The sequence below is a fragment of the Pinus tabuliformis genome, chromosome X (genome assembly GCF_031772625.1).
Source record: "Pinus tabuliformis cultivar Carrire ecotype Pingquan chromosome X, CPIR1, whole genome shotgun sequence".
In the NCBI taxonomy this organism is placed as follows: domain Eukaryota; kingdom Viridiplantae; phylum Streptophyta; class Pinopsida; order Pinales; family Pinaceae; genus Pinus; species Pinus tabuliformis.
Genome location: NC_142308.1, coordinates 525,575,341 through 525,583,337, shown reverse-complemented (window position 1 = coordinate 525,583,337; position 7,997 = coordinate 525,575,341). Strand labels below are relative to the sequence as shown.

The 7,997-nt window shown below is 46.0% G+C and overlaps 1 pseudogene; it reads left to right on the top strand.

Annotated features, from left to right (window-relative positions):
- The first annotated feature begins 5,907 nt into the window (after nt 1-5,907).
- Nucleotides 5,908-6,328, top strand: LOC149141013 (alcohol dehydrogenase pseudogene; annotated as a pseudogene).
- Nucleotides 6,329-7,997: the final 1,669 nt, after the last annotated feature.

The window sequence follows — 7,997 nt, the reverse complement described above, 5'->3', positions numbered from 1 at the left end:
ATTGAAGAAGTTCAAGTAGATCCACCGAAGTCTATGGAAGTCCGTATTAAAATTACTCACACCTCGCTCTGCCACACCGACATTACTTTGTGGATGCACGAGGTCAGTGTAAGGGTACTCATAACTTGTTAATTAGAAGTAAACTCTGCGGAACACATTAGGGTGGTTCAAGGGAAGTTACGAGAGGGACTGATAATTAGATTGGAATTGCACTCTAGCATGTTAGGATATTGGTGGGATTAGTGTAAATTGATTTCAAATATTAAAATTTTAAAGATTAAAATTGGTGATAAGGCTTGCTTTTATATTGTATTCTTTCACACTATTAACATATTATGAGCCTAAGTAATGGCTCCAAAAATTTCTATAACTGTCTGTTACTTCAGACCTAAGATTATCTTTCTTTGTGCATGCAGGATGAGAAACTATTTCCGCGCATATTCGGCCATGAGGTTCTGATACTTCAACCCTAAGATTATCTTTCTTTATGCATGCAGGATGAGAAACTATTTCCGTGCATATTCAGCCATGAGTGTCACGCCCCCAATTCTTTTTTCGTTTAATTGAGCGGGTGCGGCACCGCCTAAGTTATTAAGATGTTCCATCGTTAATAAACTTTGCGAACTACGCCTTAACAATTCATAACCATCATGAATTCATATTATTAATGTGCGGAAACCATTAACAATATACAATAATAAAACCAACACGACAATATAATAATAATCTCTTTTATTATATTTGCAAAGTTACAAAATCGGGAGGGCGCCCGCCCGTGCACGAGCGCACGACGGTCTTGCCAAAACTCCACCGAATCCAAGTTACAACATATAACATGTACAACCTTTGTGTCGTCGGGAGGGCGGGCGCGCCCGTGCACGACCCACCGCCAACACACCGCCAACACACAACAAGAGACAATAACCGAGAGCGCACCAACTCGGCGTTGGGCGGGCGGGCTCACCGTGCACGACCCTTGCCCACGCCACAACCCGGTCTAATGCGATACAAGTGTGGGCGCCCGTGCGCACCACCGAAAACCCTAACTCGACCTCGACTCGTCCTTCGCCCGGCTCGGCGGGCTCATCCACCGAACTGCGGTAATCTGCGCCTCTTCTCCAAGTGCGCACTACCCTTGTGCGATGTGAGAGCGATGTGAGTTGCTGTCCAAATGAACCGCAGGTCGCCCATGTTTATACGCATCCTAACTGTGCGTTATCTCTCCTGGCCGACGCTACAACTATAGTGATGAACGCCCCTTGCCTATGTTTCACACGTCGGCTTGGTTATGTTCATCGCTCAACCTCCCATCGCATATAAACACACTTCGCACGCCATAACTTATATTATTCCGCGCGCCTCTATGCGATGGTGTGACCAACACTTGGTTAATTTCGTGGATCAGAGGAGCGCACGCCCGTGCACGACCGCAGGGCGTTACATCCTCCCCCACCAGAAGTCATTGTCGTCCCAACAATTCCTGCTCTCCTCTTCAACTTCCTGTCATATTTCGCGATCTTGTCCTTCCATCTCCAAAGTGAATCCTCCGTCTCCCAGCTGTCTTCCTCCGGTGCATCCTTCCATCTGCAAAGAAATTCCCGTCGCATGTGGCAACCAACACCCGTAGTTCCGAGACTCAAAATATTCTCCAACTCTAGTCCTGGTCTGTCCACAATCCCGGCTGGTCCTCTCGTCGGTTCAACCCTCTCTAGATGGTCTGAATCAAGTCTACATCTCTTCAACTAACTCACATGAAAAACTGGGTGTTTCATGTTCATATGGCGTGGAAGCTCCAACTCATAAGCAACTTCCCCCACTCTTTTCTTCACTCGTAATGGTCCCTCATACTTCCGCATTAGTTTTCCTGTCGTCCCCTTGGCTGGCTGAAACTGCTCCCAGGTAATTCTGAGAAACACCATATCTCCCACACTGAAGTGTGCCTCCCGTCTTCCACGATCAGCATACTTTTTCATCCTCCTTGCAGCATCGTGCAAGCGTAACCATGCTAACTCCAAGGTCTCCTCCCAAGCCTTCATGAACTTCTTCGCATGAGGACTTCTCAAGAAGCCTCCCGTCACTACGGTATGCGGTGCAACCGGCATCTGTCCATTTACCAACTCAAATGGACTATACCCCGTCGCAGAACTCTTTTGAATATTGTAGCTAAACTGAGCAATATCCAAGAGTTCAGGCCAATTCTTCTAATCAGCCATCACATAATGTCGCAAGTAGTCCTCCAACAATGCGTTGATCCTCTTGGTCTGCCCATCTGTCTGTGGATGGTAACTCGAACTCATCAACAACTCTGTCCCGACCAACTTGAACAATGTGGTCCAAAATCTCCCTGTAAAACGTAGATCTCTATCCAACACAATACTCAACGGCATCCCCCAATACTTCACTATGTTCTTAAAGAACAACCCTGCAGTACGCTCGGCTCCACAAGGTACCTTTGTAGGAACAAAGACAACATACTTGGAAAAACGATCAACCACGACCATAATCCCATTATACCCCTGAACCTGTGGTAACTGAGTGATGAAGTCCATCGAGACACTCATCCATGGCCTCTCTGGAATCGGTAAAGGCTGCAACAGTCCTCCTTGCCTCTGAGTATCCGATTTGTCCTGCTGACAAATGATGCACGTATGTACATACTCCTCCACATCCTCTCTCATCTTCTCCCAAAAGAATCCTCTCTCCAATAATGCCAAAGAACGACGCTGCCCTGGGTGGCCAGCCCATGGAGAATCGTGGCACTCCTTCAAAAGGTGTCTCCTGAGTCCGGATGACTTTGGAACATAGAGTCGGTTTCCAAAGAACAAGAACCCATCTCGTAGAAAGAACTTTCGTGTCTTCCCTTCCTTTATCTGCTTCACTATATTCTGCGCCAAAGTATCGGTTTCAACACTTTCCTTGATCTTATTCTGCATCTCTTTTGACATCTGAACTCGACTCCTACTCCTAGCTACCCGGTCTTCTTCCTCCTCCAATGCTGCAAGTTGTCCCTTCCTGCTAAGGGCATCTGCTATCGCATTGTGTCTTCCCGGTCTATACTCAATAGTCATGTCGAAATCTGCCAAGAAGTCCTGCCAACGAGCTTGCTTTGCAGAAAGCTTCGGTTGTGATGCAAAATAACTTGCTGCAACGTTGTCAGTCTTGACAACAAACGGCTTCCCAATCAGGTAATTCCTCCACACATGAAGACAGTGGATGATGGCAGTCATCTCCTTCTCATGGACCGGATACCTCCGTTCTCTATCCTGCAACTTCCGACTCTCATACGCCACTGGATGCCCATCCTGCATAAGAACTCCTGCTATGGCAAAATCTGAAGCATCAGTGTGTACCTCAAACGGTCTCTCGAAGTCAGGCAACTTCAGTATCAGTGCTGTAACCATCCTCTTCTTCAAGTCATCAAATGCCTCTTGACATTTGCTCGTCCAACTCCACCTCTTGTCTTTCTTCAATAAGTCTGTCAGTGCCGATGTCACCTTGGAGTACCCCTCTACAAACTTCCGTTGGTAGTTGGTCATGCCCAAGAACACCCTCATCTCATGGACATTCTTCGGTTCAACCCAGTCCTCGATCGCCTTCACCCTGCTCGGCTCCATCCGTATGTACCCTTGACCAACAATATGCCCAAGGAACGGAATCTCGGTCTGAGCGAACACACACTTAGACTTCTTCAAGAACAACTGATTTGTCCTCAGTGCCTCGAATACCATCGCCAAGTGTTTCTTATGATCCTCCATGTTGTCACTGAACACCACTATATCGTCCAAGTATACTACTACGAACGAATCCAAGTATGGTTGTAGAACATCGTTCATCAAAGTGCAAAACGTAGCAGGAGCATTACACAACCCAAATGGCATAACAAGGAACTCAAAACTACCATACATTGTTACTATCGCGGTCTTCTTCTCGTCTCCTTCAGCTATCCGCACCTGATAATATCCATGCCTCAAGTCCAGCTTGGAAAACACTCGGGCTTTCGCAAGCTTATCAAAGCAATCAGTAGCCAATGGCAAAGGATACCTGTTCCTTACCGTCTGCTTGTTCAATGCACGGTAATCACAGCACATCCGTAGCTCATTCGAATCCTTCTTCCACTGGAACAATACCGGAGCTCCATAAGGGGACCTTGAAGGTCTAATGAAACCTGCCTCAGTTAACTCCTTTAACTGGCGTTTCAATTCCTCCAACTCAGGCCCTGACAACCGATAAGGTGCTTTAGCCGGGGGTTGCTTCCCTGGCTCAAGCTCAATGCTATGGTCCACTGCACGCCTTGGTGGAAGTTTCTTCGGAAGCTCATCAGGCATCAAATCCACATACTTGGTAAGCACATCAGATATCTCAGCTGGAACAGGTGTCCCCACTCCATCACCTTCAACATCCTTGAACATCACCGCATATGTCTCCATATTTGAATCCTTCATAGCCTTCTCCAAACTTAGTGCCGAAACATGCTGCACCTTGACTTCCCTTCTTTGCCTATGAGTGGGCAAAGTCCAAGTTTGTGACTATCCAACCAGCACCACCTCATCACAGAAGGGGACAACAATAGCCTTGTTGCCCTTCAATAAATCCTGTCCGAGTATCACATCAAAGTCGTTCATCTCCATCACCGTGAAGTCCAACTGACCTTTCCAATCTTTCATCTGCACAGGTACTTCGTGTACCAAACCCGCCACCTTAGCTCTAGAGTTCACTGCCTTGACCTCCATATTCGATGGGGTGATCGTCAGCCCAGCCTCTTTTGCCAACCGTGTCGTCATAAAGTTATGTGTGGCACCCGTGTCCACTAGAGCTTGAATGGTCTTGCCATGAACCATCAAGTCCACAAAACCCAGACTATGCATCCATGATTTCTCCATAACCTTATCTGCATCGGCTTCACCTATCATGAGCAACCCAGCTTTATCAGGCTTCACCATTTCACCTTCACTTCGTTCAGCATCTTCAACACCCCGTGAACCTGCTCTGATACCAACTGTCACGCCCCCAATTCTTTTTTCGTTTAATTGAGCGGGTGCGACACCGCCTAAGTTATTAAGATGTTCCATCGTTAATAAACTTTGCGAACTACGCCTTAAAAATTCATAACCATCATGAATTCATATTATTAATGTGCGGAAACCATTAACAATATACAATAATAAAACCAACACGATAATATAATAATAATCTCTTTTATTATATTTGCAAAGTTACAAAATCGGGAGGGCGCCCGCCCATGCAGGAGCGCACAGCGGTCTTGCCAAAACTCCACTGAATCCAAGTTTACAACATATAACATGTACAACCTTTGTGTCGTCGGGCAGGCGGGCGTGCCCGTGCACGACCCACCACCAACACACCGCCAACACACAACAAGAGACAATAACCGAGAGCGCACCAACTCGGCGTTGGGCGGGCGGGCTCACCGTGCACAACCCTTGCCCACGCCACAACCCGGTCTAATGCGATATGAGTGTGGGCGCCCGTGCGCACCATCGAAAATCGTAACTCGACCTCGACTCGTCCTTCGCCCGGCTCGGCGGGCTCATCCACCGAACTGTGGTAATCTGCGCCTCTTCTCCAAGTGCGCACTACCCTTTGTGCGATGTGAGAGCGATGTGAGTTGCTGTCCAAATGAACCGCAGGTCGCCATGCTTATACGCATCCTAACTGTGCGTTATCTCTCCTGGCCGACGCTACAACTATAGTGATGAACGCCCCTTGCCTATGTTTCACACGTCGGCTTGGTTATGTTCATCGCTCAACCTCCCATCGCATATAAACACACTTCGCACGCCATAACTTATATTATTCCACGCGCCTCTATGTGATGGTGCGACCAACACTTGGTTAATTTCGTGGATCGGAGGAGCGCACGCTCGTGCACGACCGCAGGGCGTTACAATGAGGCTGCAAGGTAAGTGATTTTGATTGCACTATTGTTTATATCACAAACAAAGAAAGTGTTAATTGAGAAGCTGTGACGAATTGCAGAATAGTGGAAAGCGTTGGAGCAGGTTCAACAGATATAAAGAAAGGAGACCCTGTGCTTCCATTGTTCGCTGGGGAGTGCGGAGATTGTGTTTACTGTAACTCCAAGAAGACCAATTTATGTGGAAAGTTCAGAGTGGACGTCTTTAGAACTGTGATGCAGAGTGATCAGAAATCTCGTTTCTCTGTTCGTGGAAAACCAGTGTATCATTTCATGTGCTCCACGTTCAGCGAGTACACGGTTGTTGACTATGCCTGTGTTGTCAAAATAAACCCCAACGCTCCTCTCGAAAAAGCATGCCTTCTCAGCTGTGGAATAGCAACAGGTGTGTGAACCCCTTCATCGGCGTTGTTTGCCTTCTCGGCTGTGGAATAGCAACAGGTGTGTGAACCCCTTCATCGACGTTGTTTACTTTTTTTTCATTTTGAGACGTCGGTAGGAATTTGGCAAGTTTTTGTTTTGTTATGGTTTAAGTTAGGGTTTTAACTATAAATTAAATTAGCTGTTTGACCATATGAATTTAAATTAGTTTTTGACTATATGAATTTATCTTGTCACTCCCACCTTAGCACATTTGAGTTAATGGAACTCACTGACACTTCTTGTCACAAACTCTCATTCATTCATTACTATGCATTAATTTGATTTGGTGGTCCCTTGTGTTTCCCTGGAATTCCCTAACACTTCCTAGCATGCATTGGAACACCCTAGAACATGGCACATCTTGAACGCATGTTTCCCTGAAACTCTAGCATGCATTAGTACTGACTAGTATACCATGTCACTCCCTCCTTAACACACCTTTAACTCAATGACACTCCCTCTCACACACTCTTATTCATTCATTTCCATGAATTTTGGCCTAGTGCCCCCTTGTGTTTCCATAGCAGTCACAAACACTCCTTATCAAGCATTGGAACACCTTGGCACTTGGCACATCTTAGCATGCTTCCCTAACACTCTAGCGTGCCTTGGCACTACCTAGCATACCTTGTCACTCCCTCCTTATCACACCTGGATATCACTGACACTCCTTATTATGCACTGATATTCATCTATTTATGTGCATTTGAAACTAGTTCTCCCTTTTGTTTCCCTGGCACTTGGCTTTAACACTCCTTAGCATGCATTGGCGCCACATCGTGGCACCTGGCACATCTTAGTATTCCTTAACACTTGGATTGTCTTGGCATGCATAGCATGCCTTGGAACTTCCTAGCATTCCCTGGCATACCTTGGAACCCCATAGCTACCATAGCCTCATAGATAGACTTACTTTTTTTGTGGCTTGGGAATCCAACCAAGTCGTTGGCAAAACAGTGTTGTGCCCAACCCAAAATCCCTTTGTTTTAAATTGCTTTTTCCGGCCCCTTATTTCAACCATAGTCTTGCCTTTTGCAAGTTCTATTTTGAACTTCTCCTAACATACTTCGTCCTTGGTGCACCTAGAATTTTCTAACACTCATTGGCACACACTCTTATTCATTCATTTCCATTTATTTTGACCTAGTTCTCCCTTGTGATGCCCTGACACTTCCTATCACTCGTCAACATGCATTGACACTATCTGACATGTGTTAGCATGCATTTTCATTCCTTGGTATTCCTTGACACTCATTATCTATCATGCCCTCACAACCACCCTTACTTTTTTTGGGACATGGGAACCCAACCAAGTCTTGCCTCGACTACAAAAAATTGACCAAGTTATAATTACTACAAATAGACTATGCCTTGTTCACTTAAAAACTTCCTATAACTCATATTAGGCTACTCATGTCCAATCTCAACTCATCCTACCTAAAAAGTTACCAAGTCAAGGCTCACATCCAATCGTGACCATAAAACAACTAAGAAACATAGTTTACATCTTGACATTCCATAGCACCTAGCATGTCTAACAATCCATTGGTTATATGTGGCACGTGTTATCATCCCCTACATTCCTTGGCATGCCTTGTGTCTCCCTAGCACACCTTAGCACTCCATGACATGTCCTGGC